This window comes from Protopterus annectens, chromosome 3.part0, assembly GCF_019279795.1.
Source record: "Protopterus annectens isolate FY-2018-M chromosome 3.part0, PAN1.0, whole genome shotgun sequence".
Taxonomy (NCBI): Eukaryota; Metazoa; Chordata; order Ceratodontiformes; family Protopteridae; genus Protopterus; species Protopterus annectens.
The window spans coordinates 1,764,797,353-1,764,821,376 of record NC_056731.1 but is presented as its reverse complement, the minus strand read 5'-3'; the positions used below and the strand labels follow the sequence as shown (position 1 = coordinate 1,764,821,376).

General features: G+C 40.5%; 1 protein-coding gene across 4 annotated transcripts in view; it reads right to left on the bottom strand.

The window, feature by feature from the left end:
- Positions 1-24,024, bottom strand: part of IL7 (interleukin 7) — a 1,281,407-nt gene that overhangs the window by 165,594 nt on the left and 1,091,789 nt on the right. The window lies entirely within an intron of this gene.

The following is a 24,024-nucleotide window of genomic DNA, read 5'->3' as shown; positions in this document are numbered from 1 at the left end:
TTTCAGTGGTGGCCCGGCGAGAAAAGCTCCAGGGTATAGATAATAAAACATAGTAATAAGGACAATATAACAGAGAACAAAGGTGAGACAGAGCAATGCAGTCAAATGCAAGTATGCCATTACTGTTAATACTTTGACAGTCAACATTAGACAGGTTCATAACATTAGTAGACACTAGTTACAGTCAGGAGAAATAAAAACACATTAGTATTGACATCTATTAGATTTTTATGTACATTCATTAAAGCTGGCTTAGCCAGGTTTGTTACAGTGGCAGAGCCAGTTTAGTGCCAGATGTTGTTTGAGTTTGGTCTTAAATTGACTTAGGGAGGAGAGCATAGTAATGTCAGCTGGGAGTTGATTCCAGGTTCTACCTGCAGAGTTTGCCAAGAGAGCTTCCCCTGCTGTATTGTTGGTTTTGATTGTAAGAATTTGAAGTTTATTTGAGGATCTAAGCAGTCTCTGATTATTTTGTGCGGTGATAATATTACTAAGAGCTGGTGTGTTATCTGGATTATAGAGAATTTTGTTAGCTATGATCAGAAGGTTATATTGTATGAGACTGGGGAAATCTAGCCACCCAAGCTGTTTGAGGTTGATGCAGTGGTGGGTTCTGCATGGCTGGTCAGTGGCAAACCTAGCAATGTCATTGTAACAGATAGACAGTTTGTTTAGTAGTGACTTGTTTAGATTAGACAGAAGGGGGAAGCATATGTAAGTGTTAAAATTAGGTGAGAGCGGGCAATGGCAATCCTAGTTGGAGGGTTTAGAAAGGCTTTAATTCTATGCAATGATCCAAGTTTTTTATTGGTGTTCTTTATTATATGATTAACACAAAGTTAAAATTTTAGGTTATTGCCAATAATGACACCGAGCAGTTTTGTAGAGGGGTCTGGGGAGATAACAGTACCATATTTTGCATTAATGGTGAAAGAGAAATTTGTAGACCTTTGAGTAGGTGAGAATAGCAACATTTTAGTTTTTTTGGGATTTAATAATAGCCGGCGACTAGTGACCCAGTTTTGTACAATATTAAAGGTGGACTGGGTAGCAGACTTCAAATCTGAGGGAGATGTGGCTGAGCAAACCAGAGTGGAGTCGTCAGCGTATTGGATTCAGCTGACATTTGGGATGACAGTATATAAGTCATTAATAAAAATTGAGAACAGTAGGGGCCCTAATATGGAGTCTTGTGGTACTCCAAGGGTGTTTGGTAGTAGTTTAGAAAGCTTGTTCTGCCAAAGAACAGCCTGCTGCCTCCCAGTCAGGTAGGAATTGAACCATAAAAGGGCATTAGAGTCTAGACTGAATGTTTGCATGGTGTGTAACAAAAGTTGGTGATCTACCATGTCAAATGCCTTGGGGAGATCCAAGAAGAGGGCCGAGGAGATGCGATTATTATTGCGGTTACTGTTTATTGTGTTGGTAAAGGCAAGTAGGGCTGAGGTAGTACTGTGGTGTGGTCGAAAGCCATGTTGGGTATCGGCCATGAGGTTATTTTGGATTAGGTGGTGCATGAGTTGTTTGTGTATACATTTTTCCAATATTTTTGCAAGTGGTGAAAGTATAGCTATGGTCTATAATTGGAGAATTCAGTGGAGGAGCCTCCTTTATGTAGTGGGATAATATAGGATGTTTTCCAAATGGTGAGAATTTTTGCCTCTGCTATGGTACGGTTAATTACTATTGATATTGGATAGGCTATAGCATCAGCTGATTTTTGAAGGTATTCAGCTGGTAGTTGGTCAGCAGATAGAATGGTGGGTTTTAATTTTTTGATAAGGGTACAGATGAGTGATGTGGGCACTGGTTGGAAGCTAAATGAGAGTCTATTTAAAGGGGTGGTATTGTCAGGGCTGGGGGAGCTAGGAGGAAGTTGGCTAGCTAGGGTTTGAATTGTTTCAGTAAAGAAGCGGTTGAAATTGTCTGAGACAACTACAGGAGATTTGTCAATGAAACCAGTGGGGATGGGAGTGGATGTTTTTCCCGGATGGAGTAGGTTATTTAGACTTGCCCAGAACTTCTGAGGATTGTTTTGGTTTACAGTCTGGACTTTACAGTAGTATTGTTTTTTGTCATTTAGAATTGATTTTGTGGTAATTTTTTCTGACTTGCCTGTATTTAATATGATCTAGGGGGTCTTTAGTGAAACACCAACGAGCCCATAATTTGTTTCTAATATGGATTTTTTGCCTGGACTCTTTGGTAAGCCATGGTGCTGTAGTTGCTTTTGTTCGCTTTGAGTGGACAGGTGCATGCAGATTAAGGATTTCTAGCAATTTATTGTTAAAATATACTACTGCCTCCTCTAATGGGAGGTGTTTCAGTACAGACCAGTTGCAGGAGATAAGTTCCTGTTGGAATATGGCCTGATCAAAGTCTTTATTGTGCCTGCCTTTCCTGAGTATGTGTGGTTGTGAGTTAATAACTTTTTGCTTAACTACATAAGTGAGGAGATGATCACTTAGACCATTGGGAAAGGTGGTCCCCACAGTGTACAGTTGGGGATTACTATTTACAAGCACCCGATCAAGTATAATCTGGGGGAGTGTCTAATGCTAATTAGCCATGTGGTCTTCCCTGGAAAAAGTCTGCAGTTCCTAATGTACAATTCTGAGCAATTCAAAGGAAAAAGTAATGTACCCCAGCCAAGAATTGAACCAGAGAACCTCTTGCTGTAAGGAAGTAACACTAACTGCTGCACCACCACAGTCACCCTAACTCACACCTTCTTATAAATTGCACTTATTTAAATTTGCTAGTTATGAATTGTACTTATTTAAATTTGCTAGTTATGAACTGTACTTATTTAAATTTGCTAGTTATGAATTGTACTTATTTAAATTTGCTAGTTATGAACTGTACTTATTTAAATTTGCTAGTTATGAATTGTACTTATTTAAATTTGCTAGTTATGAATTGTACTTATTTAAATTTGCTAGTTATGAACTGTACTTATTTAAATTTGCTAGTTATGAACTGTACTTATTTAAATTTGCTAGTTTAATATTTACTTTTTCTACTCAACCTTGTTTTATGTGCCTCTGTGTATCGCTTGTTCCGTGTTTTTAAAATCTTATTTGAATCTTCCTAGTCTGTTGGTGGGGGCCATTTCCTTACATTTAAACAATAGTAAATGTAAAGAATCTAATTGCAATTTTCTATGTCTACCACTACATTTACAATAGTGAAATCTATTCTGTACAACAATGTAACCTTCTCTGTTGTGATTACACTTCATTATTTATGTCCTCCCTGCTCTTTGAGTGCAGGTTGTAATTGAAAAGGGTTAGTAGACCAGTTCACTAACCTGATTAATAAATGACAAACAAACAAACAAACAAATAAACCTTAAAACCTTTTTAATCTAGTTATGATGTCTCTAATTTTGGCACCAGGCAGATACAATGCTGTCTTAAGCCCATTATGAAGTCTTTAGAACTATGTCACTATTTTACATACACTAGAGTTGCCAATTACTAATGCTGGAATTACCAGGTCACAACATATGTGTGTGTGTATGTATGTATATATGTTTCTTTCAAATGATCTGAAACACCATAATACTGACAGTCAAATGACCGACAGTCAAAATATCTAAACTGCAAAATATTGACAAAATCAAAGTTATACTGGGGAAGGGGTTATGCTCTTTCCCCACTGTTGTGTGACTTCAGAATTGGTGTGTATATATAATTAGCAGGAGGTGGGGGGGTTGCAACCACCACATGGGGGTGCCAGGGGGCTTGCACTGATTGGTCAGTGTTACCTGAAATAAACAGTTCTTTAGACAATTGGCTAGCCACAAAATTATATAAAAATTGACATTTAAAGATGCCACGGTAAGCACAGTTTCATGGAGAAAAAAGCCAAAAGTTCATGCCTTGTCTAAATATACACTACACTATCTCTTCGATGTCATTATCAAGGATGTCAAAAATGAGCTATAAAATCTAAGCGGATTGGATAGGCAAAACCACCCACTTATAAAGCCACATTATTAAATGTCATACTCACTCTATTTGACAGAATTGTCATTAAAATAATTCTTTCATAACATGTTTGCCAGAATACTTGTAAGAGTAATCAATTTAGATTTACTGGGGTTGGTAGTTCATAGGTTCATAGGTTCATAGGTTCATACTAGGCTATCTGCCCTAGGGCATCTATAAGCCTAGCCAGAGTGTGTTTGGCTTTCGCCACCCATTTTAAATTAATTTTGCTATGCCCTTTTTCGAAGTTAGTATACTGTGCCTCTGTCTAACAGTGACACAGAAGTGATACCCGGGGTAAACCTACGATCTCCCATCCACTCAACAAGATTCCTCTTGAAGAGAGTCAATGAGGGACTCTGCCTAACCTGGACTGGGATTTTATTCCAGAGTGAAGGGAGCCTCTGGGTTATGAATCTGTCCCTCCAGCATGTCCTATTTATTTCAGTGCTGAGGTTCAAGTCTATCGAGCGTGTAGCTTGATGGGATTTGGATTTTCTGTGGTGCGGCATGTCCATTAATTTCGGGTTGGACATGGCTTTATACGTCAGGCACAGATCGCCTCTGAGCAGGCGGTATGCTACTGAGTAGAGCTGGAGTTTCTTTAACCGGGCAGCATATGGCATCTGTTTGAGCCCTTTGATCCTCTTGGTGAGGTACTTTTGGGGTCTTTCCAGTTGCTGCAGGTGTCTGGTAAGGTACATTCCAAAAGGGGCATTGTACTCAATTATGGGCCTGATGAGGGATGAGTAAAGAGGCGATGACCTCCCTGATCTAGATGTGAATCCCTTCATGATTAGGTGGGCTATATAAAATGTTTTTGTAACCACTTTGGCCATGTGGTTGTCAAATGAGAGATTGCTATCAACTTGGGTCCCCAGGTCCCTAATTACTTCTTCTGTACTTAATAGATTACCACCTATGTGGTAATTTGTGGGCACTTTGTTTTTGCCAAAGGGGATGACTATACACTTTTTGGCATTTAGCTTGAAGCCATTGCTCTGGCACCAGTTGTCTGTTTCTATGAGACCCTTTTGGAGGATGCTTGTGTCGGCTGGAGAGTCTGTTATGGCGTCCAGTTTGCAGTCATCTGCGAACTTGTTCAGCCACAGTCCTTCTGTGTTGGCATGTACCTCCGAGAAATATATACCAAACAAGAGAAGTCCCAGGACTGAGCCTTGTTGGACGCCACTTGTAACTGGTTTGGAGTCTGACATAGCTCCAGCAATTCTAACCATGTGGGTTCTGTCCTTCAGCCAGTTTGCAACCCATCTAGTGACATAGGGGTTTATATTTAAGCTTGTGAGCTTATCTATAATGCCCGAGTGGGGTATTGTATCAAAGGCTTTTGCGAGGTCCAGGTAGGCTGTGTGGACCACCTTCCCCTCGTCAATGGCCTTGGTGACTGTTTCAAAGAAATCAACCAGGTTTAAGAGGCAGGATCTGCCCTTAACAAAGCCGAACTGGGTAGGATCCAGTGTCTGTAGGTCCCCAATATCTTTATTTATGAGGTGTATGATGATCCTTTCCATAGCTTTGCAGACCAAGCTAGTCAGGCTTATGGGGCGATAGTTTCCAGGATCCATTGAGGCACCACCTTTGTGGAGAGGGACCACTGTTGCTGTATGCCACTCTTTGGGTACATATCCTGTAGTAAGGCTGAGATTGAACAGTAGTTTTAGGTTTGGATTTAGCTCTTCTTGGAGTTCATGTAGGACGCAGCCTGGGACACTGTCTGGTCCCATTGATGCTGTGTTTTTTGCTTTGGAGAGGGCGGCTCTTACCTGAGCATCTGAGATGTCAGGGGGGCAGCACTCTGCTGGGATAGATATTTGCCCTTTTGGTGGGGAGGAGAAGTTTGCGCTGAACCTGTCAGCTAGAATGTTGGCAATGTCTGTGGGTTCAGTGTATTTTTTGTCATTTTGGACTAATTCTGTGCATATCTGGGAATTCCCACCCAGGTTCCTAACATAACTAAAGAAAGCCTTGTGATTATCCTTAGTGTCCTGTACAGTTTTTCTCTCGAAGCTGGCCTTAGATGATTTTATGAGTGCCCGTAGTTTTTTGCTGATACTGATCAGAGATGCCTTTCCTTTTTGGGATTTTGCTCTATCATGTAGTAGCTTCCTCCTTCTTTTCTATAGTTTGTTTATGGCTGGGGTCCACCAGACAGGACGTCTGCCTTTGGAGGATTGGGTCTTGGTTTTATTTGAGATTGCATGATAAATGCATTCCGGAAGGTGTTCATAGAATGTGTTTATAAAGGATTCTGCGGTTTGGGCCGTATTTTCCACAGGGCCAGGGGCTTTGAAGGATTCCACCTAGGTTTTGAGGAGTGTGAAATTTGCTTTAGAGAAGTTTTTCACTGTGGTTTTCTGGGCAGGGGGTGGGGTCGGGATGTGAATATCCAGTGAGATTAGTTTATGGTCTGATCTTACCAGTGAGGGATACACTTCTGGTTTGGAGCATAGAGTCCCCATGCTGGTGATGATCAGGTCCAGTATGTTTTCCCCTCTTGTGGGAGTGGTAAAAAGTTGTTCCATAGCATCTGAGTTTATAAATTCTAGGAACCTTTGGGCTAGGGTGTTGGAGCTAGAGTAATGCTCCCAGTCTATGTTTGGGTAGTTGAAGTCGCCCAATATAATGGTGTTTGGAGAGACCTTCATATTTTCCACTGTTCTCAGGAAGGCCGAGTGGGGTTCCTGGGTTTGGGAGGGTGGTCTGTAGCAGGCTATAAACTTGAAGGCAGTTTTACCCACTGTTAGTTGCACATGGATAGTCTCTGATGCTTCATGCTGTGCCACCAACCTGGAGGTGTGGGTATCTTTGACGAATATTGATACTCCCCCTCCTTTTGTGGTTCGATCCACATTTTGGGGCCGAAAAGCATGTTATGAGGTATAACCTGGTAGTGCTGGGGTGCTCTCGGGAGCCTTGAACCAGGTTTCTGTTACTGCACAGATATCGCTGTTCTCCATGCCAAGGAGAGTTTTGAGTGCATGAATCTTGAGGTTTAGACTTCTGGCGTCAAGTAGTATTACTCTTAGTTTCTTATCCCTTGTGATACCTATGGAAGTGGGTTTGTCTTTTGAGCCTTGCCTAAAAAAGGCACTATGAGGGTAGCAAGAGCCTTTGCCAATATCCGAAAGCCCAGGGGTGACAGGTGCAAGCCGTCCCTAGCAAAGCATCGTGGCTTGTCAAGAATGTCATCCCAGGCTGACAGGCATTGGATCCCCTTTGAATGACACCAATACTTAAACCAATTTTTGAAATTGATCATCTTGTCTTCATATTGTGGCATCATTCTTGGTGAGGATAAGATGCTACTCAAGGTCAGGGTCATACTGGCCTGGGCTACATGCTCAGAGAGCTCCTCTATGTCTCTTTTCATGTAGTCCAGGGAGGTACATCTCAGGTCATTCACACCAGCATGGACAATGACTGAGTCATATTTGTACTTGCCTTGGAGTGACCTGAGTGCTTGTGTTATGTGGCGGATCCTAGCGCCCGACAGGCAGCTCACCGTGACCTTCTCCTTGTTCAGCCTGGTGAGCGGGACGTCAGTGTGCCTGACGGTAGAGTCACCTATTACAAGTGTATCAGGTGTGTTGTTTAGCCTTAAGGGCTGTGACTGTTCGGCACACTGGCTTTGTGAGCTATGTGTTGCACGTGTTTTGTTTTGGGGTAGCGGTTGCTTGGGTGCCTGCTTTGGAGGTCTCTGCTGCTTAGGCAGATTTTTATTTAGAGTCTTCGAGTATGTTTTTGTATGTTTATGTGCTTGGTTTGCTGTCATGGTAGGTCTATGTGAGACTGGAATTGTAGTGAGTGTGGTTTCCTTCTCCTCCTGACTGGTTACGCCAGTACTGAGTTGAGAGAGCTTAGCCTCCAGTTTGGCTATATCGTTGCATCTCTCACATGTGTTGGAATTTGTTGGAAGGAGGAGAGGGTTGTCTATGTACATGAGGCAGTTGTAACATTGCCTCAAGATCCCAGATTCACCAGCTGGACCGGAGAGGAGATTGACAACTGACCTTTGGACATGCTAGAGTAGTATTGGGAATTCCTTTATAATTGAAAAAAGGGCCAATGGGGAACAAGGTACTCAAGGGGAGTTTGTGAGGGTGTAGTGCTTTTAATTTTTTAGTGCTGACTTATATAATTGCTTTAGTGAGCAAGTGCCAGGTAACTTAAATGCAATGTGTTACAGGTAACTTAAATGCAAAAATGACAAACAGTAACTTTCTTTCAAGTGAAACAAGGAAATAAGTACAGTAAGCAATGCAGATATCACTAGGGATCCACAGAAAAGCTGAAAAGCCAAGTTTTAGGTGGAATTAGCGTTTCAGGGAAATAACAAGCAAACAAGCATACAAACAAAGCTAAATTCAGCAGGCCTGGATCTAGTCTATGCTACAGCAAACAAGGTGTACCAATTTCAGTAAGAAACAGTTCAAATATGCAGGCACTATAAGCCTTTAACCAGACATTCCCAGCTCAGAAGGGCAGAGTCCAGCCTCTCCTCCCACAAGAGTGCAGACCACAAACCTTCTTAATGTAAAATAACTGGCCTGAAGCCCAAGTGCTTAAACCAGAACTAATACACTTTTAGAATAACAGACACTGAGCCCTCAGTCAGCAGTTCCCAACTTAGAAGGATGTAAGCTACCTGTCCTGCCACCACAGTGCAGGCCACAAACCTTCCTAATGTAAAACAACTGGTCTGAAGCCCAAGTGCTTAATCCAAAAGACTTAGAATGATAGCTACACTTTAATCAAGTTATTACCAAGCAGTAATAAATACAATTGAATACTTTAAAGAATGCCTGGATTAGTGCTCAAGTTATACAAACAAAGCTAGATTCAGCAGGCCTGGATCTAGTCTATGCTAAAGCAAACAAGGTGTACCAATTTCAGTAAGAAGCAGTTCAAATATGCAGGCACTATAAGCCTTTAACCAGAAATTCCCAGCTCAGAAGGGCAGAGTCCAGCCTCTCCTCCCACAAGAGTGCAGACCACGAACCCTCTTAATGTAAAATAACTGGCCTGAAGCCCAAGTGCTTAAACCAGAGTTAATACACTTTTAGAATAGCAGACAGTGAGCCCTCAATCAGCAGTTTCCAACTTAGAAGGATGTAAGCTACCTGTTCTGCCACTACAGTGCAGACCACAAACCTTCTTAATGTAAAACAACTGGTCTGAAGCCCAAGTGCTTAAACTAAAAGGCTTAGAATGAGTTATTACCAAGCAGTAATAAATACAATTGAATACTTTAAAGAATGCCTGGATTAGTGCTCAAGTTATACAAACAAAGCTAGATTCAGCAGGCCTGGATCTAGTCTATGCTAAAGCAAACAAGGTGTACCAATTTCAGTAAGAAGCAGTTCAAATATGCAGGCACTATAAGCCTTTAACCAGAAATTCCCAGCTCAGAAGGGCAGAGTCCAGCCTCTCCTCCCACAAGAGTGCAGACCACGAACCCTCTTAATGTAAAATAACTGGCCTGAAGCCCAAGTGCTTAAACCAGAGTTAATACACTTTTAGAATAGCAGACAGTGAGCCCTCAATCAGCAGTTTCCAACTTAGAAGGATGTAAGCTACCTGTTCTGCCACTACAGTGCAGACCACAAACCTTCTTAATGTAAAACAACTGGTCTGAAGCCCAAGTGCTTAAACTAAAAGGCTTAGAATGAGTTACACCATGCAATAATAAATACAATTGAGTACTTTTAAGATGACACAAAAGCAAAATAAAGTAGGAAGAAACACAAATACAGTAAAAGCAGAGTGTCAGCCTTACTATAAATTATTATAATTGAGGCTAGTTTATAGTTCTGAGGTACATCCACCATAGACAAATTTAGTTACTACAAATATGCAAGATGTTTTTTGATTATATTCCTGATCTGACAGGAAAAAAAGTATCCATTCAGTCTGTTAGGACCTAAAACAGAGTTTATCAGTATTTTATGTAACCAATAGTTTCTCTTTCTGTACTTACATTTGGGATTCAGAAACATGCACAATACAGTTGTGTAAGTGCTACCTTAGTAATTCAGAGTTGTGTTATGTGGCTCTAAGATAATTATCAGTTAAGAATGAGTTATTTGGTGCCTTAGCTACTAGCTAAATAAGAAATCCTGCTTAAATGATGTTGCTGGTGAATGCAAAAGTGCGCCACAGATGCTGCTGCAGAATTCTTGCATATTAATAGTAGGGATGCAGCATACACTTAAGTATACATGTCCATATGCGCATTGCTGCAAGAGCCATAACACACAGCTCCTAGCAAGGTCTTAACTAATTTTATACATTTAAATGGGGAGGACATCAGAGAATACCAAAGTCAGAAAGGGGCAAAAGCGAATACCAAAGTCAGAAAGGGGCAAAAGCAAGTAAAAGGACTACAGGTAAGAAGGGGGACTGCGGGTAGGAGGATGTAGGGTATAAAGCGTGTAATTCATTTTTGTTTTGGAACAGATGCCTTTTTCATGTGTTCATAGGAGATTATAAGGTTAATGGCTCAAGAGTTCTTACAAGCCAAGCCAGTTTTACTCAGATTTTACCCACTTTTCTATCCCCAGGGGAAAGATAACAAGGGTCAGCAAGTGAGGTTTTGACAATTTTTACCCACTGCCTCTGTCCATCAGAGACATGGGTGCCACCTCAGGACTGAATCTGTGATTTCCCCTCCATTGGTCCAGAGTGGGCTCTACTTCACATGACTAAGAAAACAATTCCAGAGGAGGGTCAGTCTCTTTGACATACCAGCATGATCTGTTCATGTCAGTGATGAGGTTTAGAGCCTTGGAACTGGTAACCCTTGTGGGGTTAGTTTTTTGAATATGTAACATTTGCATCAGGGCTGGGTCAGAGACTGCCTTGTAGGTCAGGCATAGATCACCCCTCAGTAATTGGTAGGAAACTGAATATAGTGATAGGGCTTTTAATTGGTCCACACATGACATGTTGGTTATAGCGTGTATTTTTTTGGTGAAAAACCTCTGAGAATCCTCCAACTATTGCAGGTGCCTGGTGAGGTATATCCCAAAGAGTGCATTGTACTTGATTATTGGTGAAATGGGGGCTAAGTACAGTGGTACTATGCCATCCTTGGATCTAGACGCCATGTTCTTACTTATAAGCTGAGCCACACAGAAGGATCTCCTCACCCCTGTGAACATATGGAGATCAAAGTTCAGATTATTATTTATCTGCATACCCAGATCTCTCACTCCTGGGTCCATTCATGGGAGGGTGCTATCAATGTTGTAATTTGCAGGGGTATTTGATTTTTTAAAGGGTATTTGTATGCACTTCTTTGCATTTTGTTTGAGACTATGGCTCTGACTGATTGCCCCCAGTTTGCAGTCATTAGCAAACTTGTGAGCCAAAGGCCAGCTACATTTGCCTTGACATCTGAGAGGTATGTTTCAAACAGGAGGGAACCCAGCACTGAGCCCTGTGGTACTCCATTGGTGACTGGCCTTTTGCTGGGGGGGATTCCCCCACTCTAATAACATGTGTTGTATCCAAGAACTGTTTGTCTATCCATCTGGTGTTGTAGAGGTTTATGCCCAATTTTGTGAGTTTATCTATAATACTTGAGTGGGGTATAGTGTCAAATGCTTTGGCCAAGTCAAGGTAGGCATATGCACTATCTTACCCTCTTCCATGACCTTGGTGATCTTCTCACAGAAATTCACTAGATTGAGCAGGCAGGACCTACCCTTGATGAAGTCGAATTGGGATGGTTCTAGAGTCTGAATATTTCCTGTGTCATTGTTAATCAGGTCCATGATTATCCTTTCCATAGACTTGCATATGAGGCTAGTCAGACTAATGGATTGGTAGTTTCCTGGGTCCATTGATGGTCCTCCCTTGTGCAGAGGGATGACTGTTGCTGTCCTTCACTCTACTAATGTTCCAAACTTGCTGTAGTATATGTTAATGGTGTTGGAAAAAACATTTTACATTGAAAATATAACATTTTAACAAATTCAGGTATTTACTTTATTGTTTTGGTCCCTTACTCCTAAAATTCTTTGTTTATTGCCAGTCATTGGAAACAGAAGTTACTAAATAATGACATACATTTGAGTTTCAGAGTTGTATTTCCTACAAAAAAATCATGCTAACACAAATCCTTTTATTTAAGCAAGTTTGTAATTTTATAAGAGCAATAATTAAAATCTGTTCTTATTTTTGAACCTTTGTTCCACTTTGATTTTAGGCTTTATCTAGATTTCTTCAGCTGAAGGGTCCAGAGGTATGCAAACCTCTTTGCTGCTGCCATTGGTAGATCTCACTCCCTCTCTCTCTCATTCACACACACACACACACACACACACACACACACACACACACACACACACACACACACACACACACACACATGCACACACACACACACACACGCACGCACGCACACACACACACACACACGCACGCACACACACACACACACACACACACACACACACACAATGCATGCTAACACACATCATTTAAAATGTTCCTAGTTTGAGTCTTTGTCCCGTTTATTTTAAGCAATCCAGATACCTTGAACTAAGAGCATACCTGTCAAATGTACATATTTTTGCAGAATGCCCAGAATTTTGCCTCATATCTTTGGTCTGTTCCTCATAAAAAATCAGTTTTTTGACAAACCACTGGGATGATCTAAAGATTAAAGTCATTAAATAATGACATGCATTTGAGTTTCAGATTTCATATCCTTCAGAAAACACATGCTAACACAAATCCTGTTATTCTAGCAATTGTTTAAGTTTATAAGCCCACTACTTAAAATGTGTCTCTCTTTCTTAGCATTTTTCCCCTCCAGTATGTTAGGCTTTGTCCAGATTTCTTGTGCTAATAGGTTGAGAACTATGTCTGAGGCTGAAAAGTACGCAAAACTGTTACTGCTGCCAGGGGATCGCTATCACTTTCACACTTTACTCTCGCTATCACACAACCACACACACACACACACACACACACACACACACACACACACACACACACACACACACACACACACACACACACTCTCACACTCTCTCTTCTGCTTTCATGCACGCATTCACTCACACATGCAGACATAAACATAAGTAGATACATACACACTTTTTTCTGTTTTACTTGATTGATCTCTCTCTCTCTCTTACTTTCATATATGCATACACTCTCATGCACACTATTTTAAATTTGTTTTTATTTTTTTATTTTACACTCACTAAACAGCAAAAGTGCTGCTTTGCGAGTGTAAAATAATGGCTTACTCACTCTCACTTTCACTGACATGCATGCATACACTCAAACACAGACATAAACACACAAACACAATTTTCTTTGTCTTTTTTTTCACATTTTATACTTGTAAACAGCAAAGCTCTGCTTAGCGATCATAAAATAACTGAGGCTATTCCATTTTCTCAGTCTGAGCTCCACGGCAACTTGATATGCTGCCGTGAAAAGGCGGACTCATTTTTCAGCAGGCATTACTTGTACATTAATTCCCTGCTGGAGGATGTTCATTTTCAAATTATGGTGCTGTTGTACAGTTTGCCCATTCTCTAAAGTTATTTAATAGACACCTTTGGATTCCATCAGGGCCCACTGATGCCATATTTCTAGCTTTAGAGAGCACAGTGATGGCCTGGTCTTTTGTGAGGGAGTGACTGGAGGTGATGAAGGGGTGAAATCTGAGCTGAATTTATCAGCCAGCAGGTTTTCTATTTCTTCTGGCTGAGTATAGGTAGTGCCCGCTACAGTCAACACATCAGCACATTGTTGAGTGTTTCCCTAAAAATTTCGGACATAACTAAAAATGCTTTGTGGATCTCCTTTGCTTGGGAGACTATTTCTAGTCTTGTATTTAACTTTTGACTTGACTGTTGACACTAATGAGGGATTTTTTTCCTCTAATGTGTACCCTCCCACTTACGTGTAGACAAGAATTTGTTCTTTCTGTTGTATAATATATTTACGGCAGGGGTTCATGAGTGTGACTTGTTTTTCTGGCTAGACCTGGGTTTATTTTGGTCAGATACTGCTCTTTCTTTGCAGTTGTTTGAGCAGTTATACAGGGCATTTGTACATACTTCTGCATAGACCTCCATGTTTTCAGAGTTTGGGGGAGCTTTAAAATTACCTATGCTATCACTTAATAGAAGGTAATTTTATATATATATATATATATATATATATATATATATATATTACTGATATTAACAACCATGGTTATCATTAACATTAACATTAACATCAAAGGCCTCTGGCTGATGCATTTTATTTCTAACTGGAAACATTTGTAGAATGCCCCCAAAACACTAATATCCTCTAGGAAGGGCTAATACAGACAAATAACCAGTGTCTTAGACACGGTTTAAAACACAATGCCAATAAATGCATAATAGTACCCTTCGGATGTCAGCTACCCCAGAAAAAATATTGTTTTGATAACACACCACTAAGAGTGGACCACAGTAGTCAGGAATTTGGGGGCATATATATGCAGTAACCTAGCTTTCATCCAGCATTTGTTTAAGGCAGTGAGGAAATCATTCTATGTTGTTCAGCTTATAAGCACAGGTATGATATCTAAGTTCAAAGAAGACATTGTCCCACTGTACTTAGCCTTCATCAGACTTGTCATTGAGTATAGCGCCCTCTTCAGTATGCACCTGACTAGGTACATGCAACAACTGTAACATCCAAAGAGGTTTCTTACAAAAAGAATACAGGGTGTTAATAACATGTCCTGTACAGACTGCCTCAAAGCCCTATGCCTATATTCTTATTTCATACAGCTTGTTGAGGGGAAATCTATGTCTGGCATTCAGTATATTCCAGGATCTAGCTCTGATGGGTCTCCTTCATATCTCAAAGCAAATAGCATCAGCCCTACCTGATACAGGGATTTAATTCTTGCTTGCAGCATCAATTGGACATGTTAGAGGGACAGGTATTTGCCTCAGAGAATACCCCTTCTCTGTCAGGCTTCCACCCATGTAAATCAAAGCTCTTCTCTCACTGTGTTCAAGCATAAACTGGACCAGTGGCTGGGAAATCAGAAATTTAATCTGTAGTCTGTCACTCGTGTCTCTAATGGGTAGGGGCAAACTGTAAATGTTTGACACACATGCACTAGCTTACATATTCCCTTAAAAGTAACCTCTAGGATGACAAACTTGTTGGATACATTTGGGCTACACGGTTAGGCTTAAAAAGCCCCTTGTGATTATTAGCGTAGTATATACATATGAACCTGTGCAGGTGCTAATCAAGCTTCCTCCATTTGTGCTGTCATCCAAGGAATGCATCTAATAATTGAGAAAACAAGAAAAGAATGATCTCCATACACGTTTCATTTTAGTGGGCCCTTCCATTCAGCCCTTAGAGTCAGAAGTTGGAGGTGGAAGGAGAGTTCCTAGTTTCTGCAACAGTAATTCCAACTAAAGTAGTTTTTTTTTATTATAAGCTTGAAAATTAATTTTTCATTTCAAGAAAGGGAAGAATATAATCTGTCCCTGACATTCCATGTTGTTACTTGTCCTTTACTTAAACAATTATTTTCTGCATTATGTTCGGTTTAGTTTTTGTGAACGATAACAAATGAGCTACAGCTGGTTATTTGTGCAAGAATCCCAGCTCCCATAATAATTGACTTTACTGCATGCACTCTGTGTAGCCTTGCCAGCTTCATGGTTTGCAGAAGCTGGACTAAATGTTGCTATCTTCTGTCTCCTTTAATATTGTTGTTTAACCAAGGAAAATATGTGTCTCTTTGGCTAAATAAAGTCATGTCCACATAGATTGATGTCCTGGATCAACTCCCCAGGAATATGGAATAGTATTTCAAAGGTATATATGGTCCTTCTCACAAAACACTCATGCATAACAGATGTATCAACAAAGATATGGGACCAGAATCCCTCATACCTCCCCCTTCCAAGTCAATGCACCCAAATATGCAACACAATTAAAGTTCATCATATACCTTTATTTTTATATCCACAAGAATTTCCCCAATAAACACAGTACTTGTTTAATTAAATGATCATGCATATGTGAAAATAAATATAACTATTTCATAAATATTGGCAACTGAAAAGCTGAAAGTAAATAAAACTATATGTTGAAAACTGAAGTAGTTATAAGAAACTGGATTACTAAACCAAGCCATGAAGCTAATCTGGCAAAGTAAGTAAAACGTGTGTGTGTGTAAACCTCATTTTACATGAATGCACGCAGAAAACAAAATAAATAATGCAGTTTGGGGAAGATCTGCTAGTAGCAAGTTACATTATATGAGGCAGGTCAATGACCCCCTGCTGAAATGTGAGTAAAAGCATTATTTTAGTATGGATTATAGAAGCACTAACGTGCAGATATATAATTAAATGCACTTAATGTGCTACAGTGACACTATTTAAATGATATAATTCTTGTTATGTCTTCTATATCTATGTTATACTATGATGGCACCAAGACATTTTGTAAATTACGTTCCCACTACTGTGTGTCAGATGTCAGTAGCTGCACCATGCATGGGCACAAGAGAGCTACGATATTCATCTGGATTGTGATTGGATAAGTGGCTGTAGCTTCAGAAGGAAATGAGAGTGATAGTGCTCCCAGATGTTACTGTAAGGAGTCAAATATATTTAGAAGGAAATGAGAGTGATAGTGCCCCAGATGTTACTCTAAGGAGTCAAATATATTTAGAAGGAAATGAGAGTGATAGTGCCCCAGATGTTGCTCTAATGAGTCAAATATATAATAAAGGAAATGAGAGTGATAGTGCCCCAGATGTTGCTCTAAGGAGTCAAACATATTTAGAAGGAAATGAGAGTGATAGTGCCCCAGATGTTGCTCTAAGGAGTCAAATATATTTAGAAGGAAATGAGAGTGATAGTGCCCCAGATGTTACTCTAAGGAGTCAAATATATTTAGAAGGAAATGAGAGTGATAGTGCCCCAAATGTTACTCTAAGGAGTCAAATATATTTAGAAGGAAATGAGAGTGATAGTGCCCCAAATGTTACTCTAAGGAGTCAAATATATTTAGATGGAAATGAGAGTGATAGTGCTCCCAGATGTTACTGTAAGGAGTCAAATATATTTAGAAGGAAATGAGAGTGATAGTGCCCCAGATGTTACTCTAAGGAGTCAAATATATTTAGAAGGAAATGAGAGTGATAGTGCCCCAGATGTTACTCTAAGGAGTCAAATATATTTAGAAGGAAATGAGAGTGATAGTGCCCCAGATGTTGCTCTAATGAGTCAAATATATAATAAAGGAAATGAGAGTGATAGTGCCCCAGATGTTGCTCTAAGGAGTCAAATATATTTAGAAGGAAATGAGAGTGATAGTGCCCCAGATGTTACTCTAAGGAGTTAAATATATTTTTGTATCTTATGTACAAAAGAATGCTATGGCTACCTGCTGGGGTATTTTTATAAGGGCCCCCAGGGTAAGTATTGTACTTGGCATAACTGGATTTAGGCATTGGCCAACTAGATGGCTGCCTAGGGTGCCACTCTATCAGAGACACTTTTCCAGTGTTTATTTTTTGTAGTAAAGAAATGGTTTCTTTAAAATGTGTTGAATGAATACAGGAATAACTGAAGAGTAAGACAAACCATGAAAAAAAAAGAAGAAAAAAGTAATCAATACAGTGTAGGTAGACCAGAATGGGGGCACTGGGTGTTGTTGGGGGGAGGGCACTGTAGAGTCCTTTTGCCTACGGCACCAGTTGACCAAAGGTCAGTCCTGATACTTGTCACAGCCTTCTCAGGCAGAGACTGTTCCTGATGGCATCACAGCTCTGGTGTGAGAAAGTGGTGTACTATTTTGACCTTTTTCACCAATGGGAAGAAGAGGTCAGAGACAGTCCTCTGAAGCTGTATAGTAGGTATCCATACCAGGTAATGTTTACAGTATTTTGAACAGAGATACAGGTGCTTGGCAGGACAAATAATTCATGATGCTTTTTTTTCCTTTTTGTTAAAGTTTTTCAGCTCTTGAACAGATAGAGAAGAACCAGCTCCTCTTTTAGAGACAAAAGGATTATCTCTCTCAAGATGCAGGGTTAATTAAGTAAGATTACAATTATACTGCAGGCGACTATTGGATAACACCCACCTACCACACCAGTTTTCCAGCTTGATGCCAAACATGCATAATGGACTTGTTAGTGGGTACTGTGTATTCATGGCTGCAGACATGTGCCTGCCACAACGTATCCTTATTGCATGCCCACAGCAAGGCAATGTCAGACATCCATGCTGTTGTCCCACTACCATGTTGTGGACATTGTCACAGCCTAGGCAGTCCTACAACAAAGTACACATATTTATGCACTGCACCATAAACATCCATGCATGTGGCAGTTATGAATGGCACTTTGACTCTACCCCCAGTACATAGCTATTGTTATGGTAGTTGCCCATCATATCAGGACAGCTGTCAATTTTTTACCAGCACTGTCTTACCTGCTTGTGGTAAAACATTCTAGCATGGTGATCATGTTGGCCTGCATAGTTTGTATCAATGGCTTTGCACACATAGCATCTCTTTGTCCTTTTCCTACATGACATACCCACAAGGGTACAGCCACACACACCTTCTATGGCTTCTGAGGCCTACCATCACCTTACAGATAGTAATATGACACATCTTTCTACAGTCATTGCTAACATGTCACTGCACCTCTGTCTGCACATCTGCAATGACACAGGCTATAGCTGCTAATCATCATGTCTATTGGTATCACAGCACTCCGTAGCAGATGTTGAGTCCTACTGTATGTACCTGTACAGCTGACAGTCCAACACAGACAAAATGCTAATGCTTTTGTTTTTTTTTCTCTTTCTCATTTTTACTATTCCTTCTTTATTATTTATTCTGTGCTTGTTGTTTTATTTTTATTCATGGCTGTTACTCTTTTTTTATGTAGTGTCGGTCATGGCTGTACCTGCAGTGTGGCTGCAGTCCCTATTCCATTATCCTGCCCTGACTTTTCCTGCTGAGCTTCCATTTGCTGCCAGGTCCCCCCCCACCTGTCTGTCAGGTGACGTAATTTATGTATTGGGGGCAACCTGGTGAGTGAATTGGTGACCTCTGGCAGTAAATGACTGGAGAAATGTTATTTTGTGTTCTCTGTTGATGTCAACAGTATGTCCTTTTTGTCACCAATTAGCAGAGGTGATGGCAGAGATTGTGAACCAGGCACGTGATGCCCATATTTGTCACCTGGAAACCTTCATCATGCAACTGTCAGAGTCAACCCACTGTCCACTGCCTGGGACTGCCTAATGTTCCATCTGAGGCAGGCTCCAATGTGAAGAGCAAACATGAGGGGACTGTCTCCTGTCTGGATCCTGCCCAAGACAGTTTGAGAGAGACCCAAGACCCCAGTCTCTCCCCAGTTATAAAGTTCCCCATTCTTTGGGGAGTCACCTTCTACTTCAGTTTGCAGTCCATTCCCGGCAATCACAAATTGTCCTCTGTCAGTGTGTGTCAATCAAATTGTTCCCTCTTCTTTGTCTCACAGGATCATAGGAGGTTACTAGGCTAATGACCCTAGGACCCTTTCAAGCCTAACCAAGTTTTACCCTTATTTCCACAGATCCTCCCCACTGGTCTTTAACTGTGTGTCTGTTCATCAGAGTGCCCCTGTTATCATCTCTGTACTCTCTTTCCCCCTGTCAGAACAATCAGGCTGGAATATAATACTTTCTAGTATAAGCTATGAATTTATCTGTGGCTAAAAATAAGCTGACTCAGCAACTATCTGTCCTCTTTACACGCATTAAGAGTAAATCAGTAATTCAATAGCTATGCAGACAGTGATAACAGCAATAAAATATATGACATTGCTGTACAGTAGAAACATTAGAAAGTCACTTATGTTAGATCCTGGCAGTGTGGCAAAGCATGCAATATAATAATGGTCAAGCAAACAGATGGTAAGTGTCTGTGAGTTGTTAGCAGATTTTTCCTTGTTTAAGTGTATCTTGATTCTTGATGAGCCCTGGGCAATAGTCCTTTGTTCTGTATCCAGTCCCTCTCTAGGAATTCAAACATTTGAAAATCATTCCTTGTACTTCCACACCAGCTCATCTGTAGGCAAGAAATCCAATTCAGTTACAGGCAGATGTGGTGGAATACATCTGTATCATACTACACCCTCCTTCACTCCATAATGGACCTGCCCTTTGGTATTTCAGTGAGGTCCTGGATTAACAAGATGCAATATCACATTCTTTGGTTCACTGGGATGAGTATCAGTACAGCAGGCCTCTATCAAAGCTCTTTCAAAGTCAGTCTACCTAAGTAGTTCACAGGAGTCCAAGTATTACAAGAGCAAGAAGCATGAATAAATATCTGAAAGTCTGACTGACTGAATCAGTTCCCCTGCAGCAGCATGAATAAATATCTGAAAGTCTGACTGACTGAATCAGTTCCCCTGCAGCAGCATGAATAAATATCTGAAAGTCTGACTGACTGAATCAGTTCCCCTGCAGCAACATGAATAAATATCTGAAAGTCTGACTGACTGAATCAGTTCCCCTGCAGCAGCATGAATAAATATCTGAAAGTCTGACTGACTGAATCAGTTCCCCTGCAGCAACATGAATAAATATCTGAAAGTCTGACTGACTGAATCAGTCCTCCTGCAGCATGTATCGACTTTTTCTTATAACAGCAGAAAGGGTTTGGAATTCCTTCATTCTAGTGATGCAATGAGTTGAGTCCAGCTGTTGGCATATGACTTTTTCTCTCCTAATGGCATTTGGCCCAGTTGTTTTCCTTTCTACAGTTCATTATTTTTTGACTAAAATATATCCTGGATAGATGAGAGGGTACTGCCTATGCAGCCATTACTTACTTTCAGATTCTTTGAGGTTTATCACTCTTTTCTGATCTTGTGACATTTTAATATTCAAGATGCAGGATGGCATTCATTGTTTATATATCCATCTCTGAAGCAATACTCATTGGCATCAACAATAATAACAGATGTAGTGCTAACAGTGACACTGGTTATTTGTCTGCATTAGCCCTTCCTGGAAGATATTAGTGTCTTGGGGGCATTCTATGACTGCTCCCAGTTTGAAATAAAATACAAACTTGGTCAGCCAGAGGTCCTTGATGTTGGCATTGACTTCAGGGAAATACAGTAGATGACATAAAGGAGAGGACCTAGCACTGAGCCCCGAGGGACTCCTCCAGTGATAGACCTCTTTGTGGAGGTGCACTCCCCCTATCCTAAATTCCTGGGTCCTATCTAAGAGCCAGCTGGCAATCTAGTGTGTAATGCAGGGGATTATGCCTATTTCCTTGAGATAATTTACAATTCTTGAGTGGGCTAATGCATCAAATCCCTTGTCCAGGCGCAGGTAAACAGTATGCACTATTTTACACTCAAACATTGCCTTGGTGACCTTTTTGAAGAACTCTACCAGGTTGAGTAGGCATGATCTTCTTTTAACAAAATCAGACTGGGTTTGATCCAGTGTCTGAAGGTTTCCTATGTCACTATTTATCATTTCCATAATAATTCTTTCCATAGCTTTGCATGTGAGACTAGTTAGACTAATGGGTCTGTAGAAGGCTCACCCTTAAGCCAGATGGATGACTGTTGCAGTTCTCCATTCACATTTAAGTAGCCTGACTGGAGGTTCTGCTTAGATAGTGACACCAGTGGTTCTAATAGGTCATGTTTCATACGATTTTTGAGGCATCCTGCAATATTATTGGGACTCATCAATGCAGTGTTCTTGACCTAGGAGTGTGTGTTTAGTACCTGTTCCCTAGTGATGAGGGGTTATGTTGGATGGTATTTCTTTTCTTGAGAGGTGGGGGAAGGGGGTACATTTGGAGCTGAATTTGTCAGCTAGTAGTTTTGTGATATCTTTTGGCTCCATGCAGGCTGCTGCATTCACAATTAGCTTTGCACATAGTTGAGTACAGTCTTTTAAATTACTGACATAACTGAAGAAAGCTTTGAGGTTGTCTTTGGTCTGGGAAGCTATTTTTAACCTTGAAATTGGCTTTGGTAGACTTAATTTGCCCTCTGAGTTCTTTGGTTAGGTTGATAGGAGAGTTTTAACCTGCTGGGTGTTGTTTTCCCAGACAGTTTTTAACCTACTGGGTATTGTTTTCCAAGACTTTCTTTCTTATGTCGAACAGTGTATTGATATTTTGATTTCACCAGGGTGGATTGGTTTTTGAGTTTGTTCTGAGCTTATTTCTAGTAGGCACAGCTGTCTCTATGTATTAACATGATTGTATAGAGTATCTGTGAACAATTCCACAAAGGTAACTGTGTTCTCAGGGTTTGGTGGGGCTTGACATTTTATCAGGTTGTTACTTAATAATATGAACGTTGCCTTAGAATAGTTTTTAAGTGTTAGCTGGGGTATAGGTTTTATTTTTATTTCAAAGGAGACAGCTTTATGGTCTGACCTTACCTGAGAGGACATTACGTTACGGGGTTGCAAATTTTCACATGTTAGTGAGGACCACTCTGGTATATTTTCTCCTCTAGTGGCATGTGGACTATCTGATTCAGTGTGTTTGTGTTTACAACGTCCAGGAATCTCTGGGATTGCAAGGTTTAGGGTTTTGTATGATTTCCATTTTAAAGTGGGGGTAGTTAGTCACCCATCAACATGGTATTGGGTTGAAGGTTGTGTCTCTCCAGTAAATTTAAGTGTGAGTTTTATGGGTTTCAAGGGTCATAGAGGGGGAAGCCATAGCTAACAAGGATATGATGTGGGATTTTTAGTATGGTAATATGGATGTGTAGAAGATCAAGCTTGTCATCCTGTTTGACTAGACTTGATGTGACCTTGTTACTGATGTGGATTGAGATACATCTACCTTTAGTGCATGCCTGTGCAGTAGCTGGCCTAAATGTGTGGAAGGCACTGTAGCCCTGCACCAATAGGTGCTCTCTGCAGCTTTAAACAATGTCTCAGTAACTGCACGGATGTCTGCATTTTTCTGGATAAGGAGAGTTTGGAGGGAGTGGAGTTTCTTGCTTAGACTCCTCTCATTGAGCAGTAATACCTTTAGATTCCCTTGAATTGGTTTTGCTATGTTGGAGTGTTTCTCCATTTTGTATTGCCTAAAAAAAAAGGTACTACGGGGTGGGCAGCATTTTAGCCATCCTTGGCAAAGCAATGTGTTCTGTTGACCATATCCTCCCATGCTGACAAACATTGTATCCCCTTGGAATGACAGAAAAAGCTAAGCCAATCACTAAAGTCAATCATTTTCTGTTCCTGTTGTGGCATCATCCATGGTGAAGGTAGAATGCTGCTCAATGCATGCCCATATCTGACTGGGAAACACAGTCCAAGAAGTCCATCATGTCTCTTCATATAATGCAGGGAGATAAGTGTCAGATCATTTATACCCAAATGGACTGTGACAGAGTCATACTGGTACTTGTGGTCCAATGACCTGAGTGCATGAACGATTTGGCAGATCCTGGCCTTGATTGATAGCTGACCGTGACTTTCTTCTTAGTAGGACAAAGGCCAAAAAATAAGGGCATTTTTTTAAATATTGCTCTTAGAAACTTAGAAAGTTGATAGAATAACAGATTTTGCATTAACATGAATTTTCTGATGGGTAAGAAGTCTAAAACTCAAATGTCTGTCATTATTTTCTGACTTTGATCCTCAATTATTTGTCAGTGATTTGCCAGAAAACTACAATTTTATGAGCAATAGATGAAAAAGATGTGGCAAAAATCTGGACATTGTGTGAAAATTGGGACAGTTGCAAGGTATGCCAGCACCATTTGATGAACATAGTATTCAGTGTTTTGTGGAAATGATTGATACACAGTACTACAGTGTTCTGTTTCATTAATTTTCTTTTCAAGGTGCACCAAATATCTTTTGATATATGGTTGGTTACTTTCTGAACTACGCATCTGTTGTCTTAGGGGTCAAATCAACAGCCACCCTATGGCTGATTCTTAGAGCAGTTGACGTCTCTCAGCCTTGCC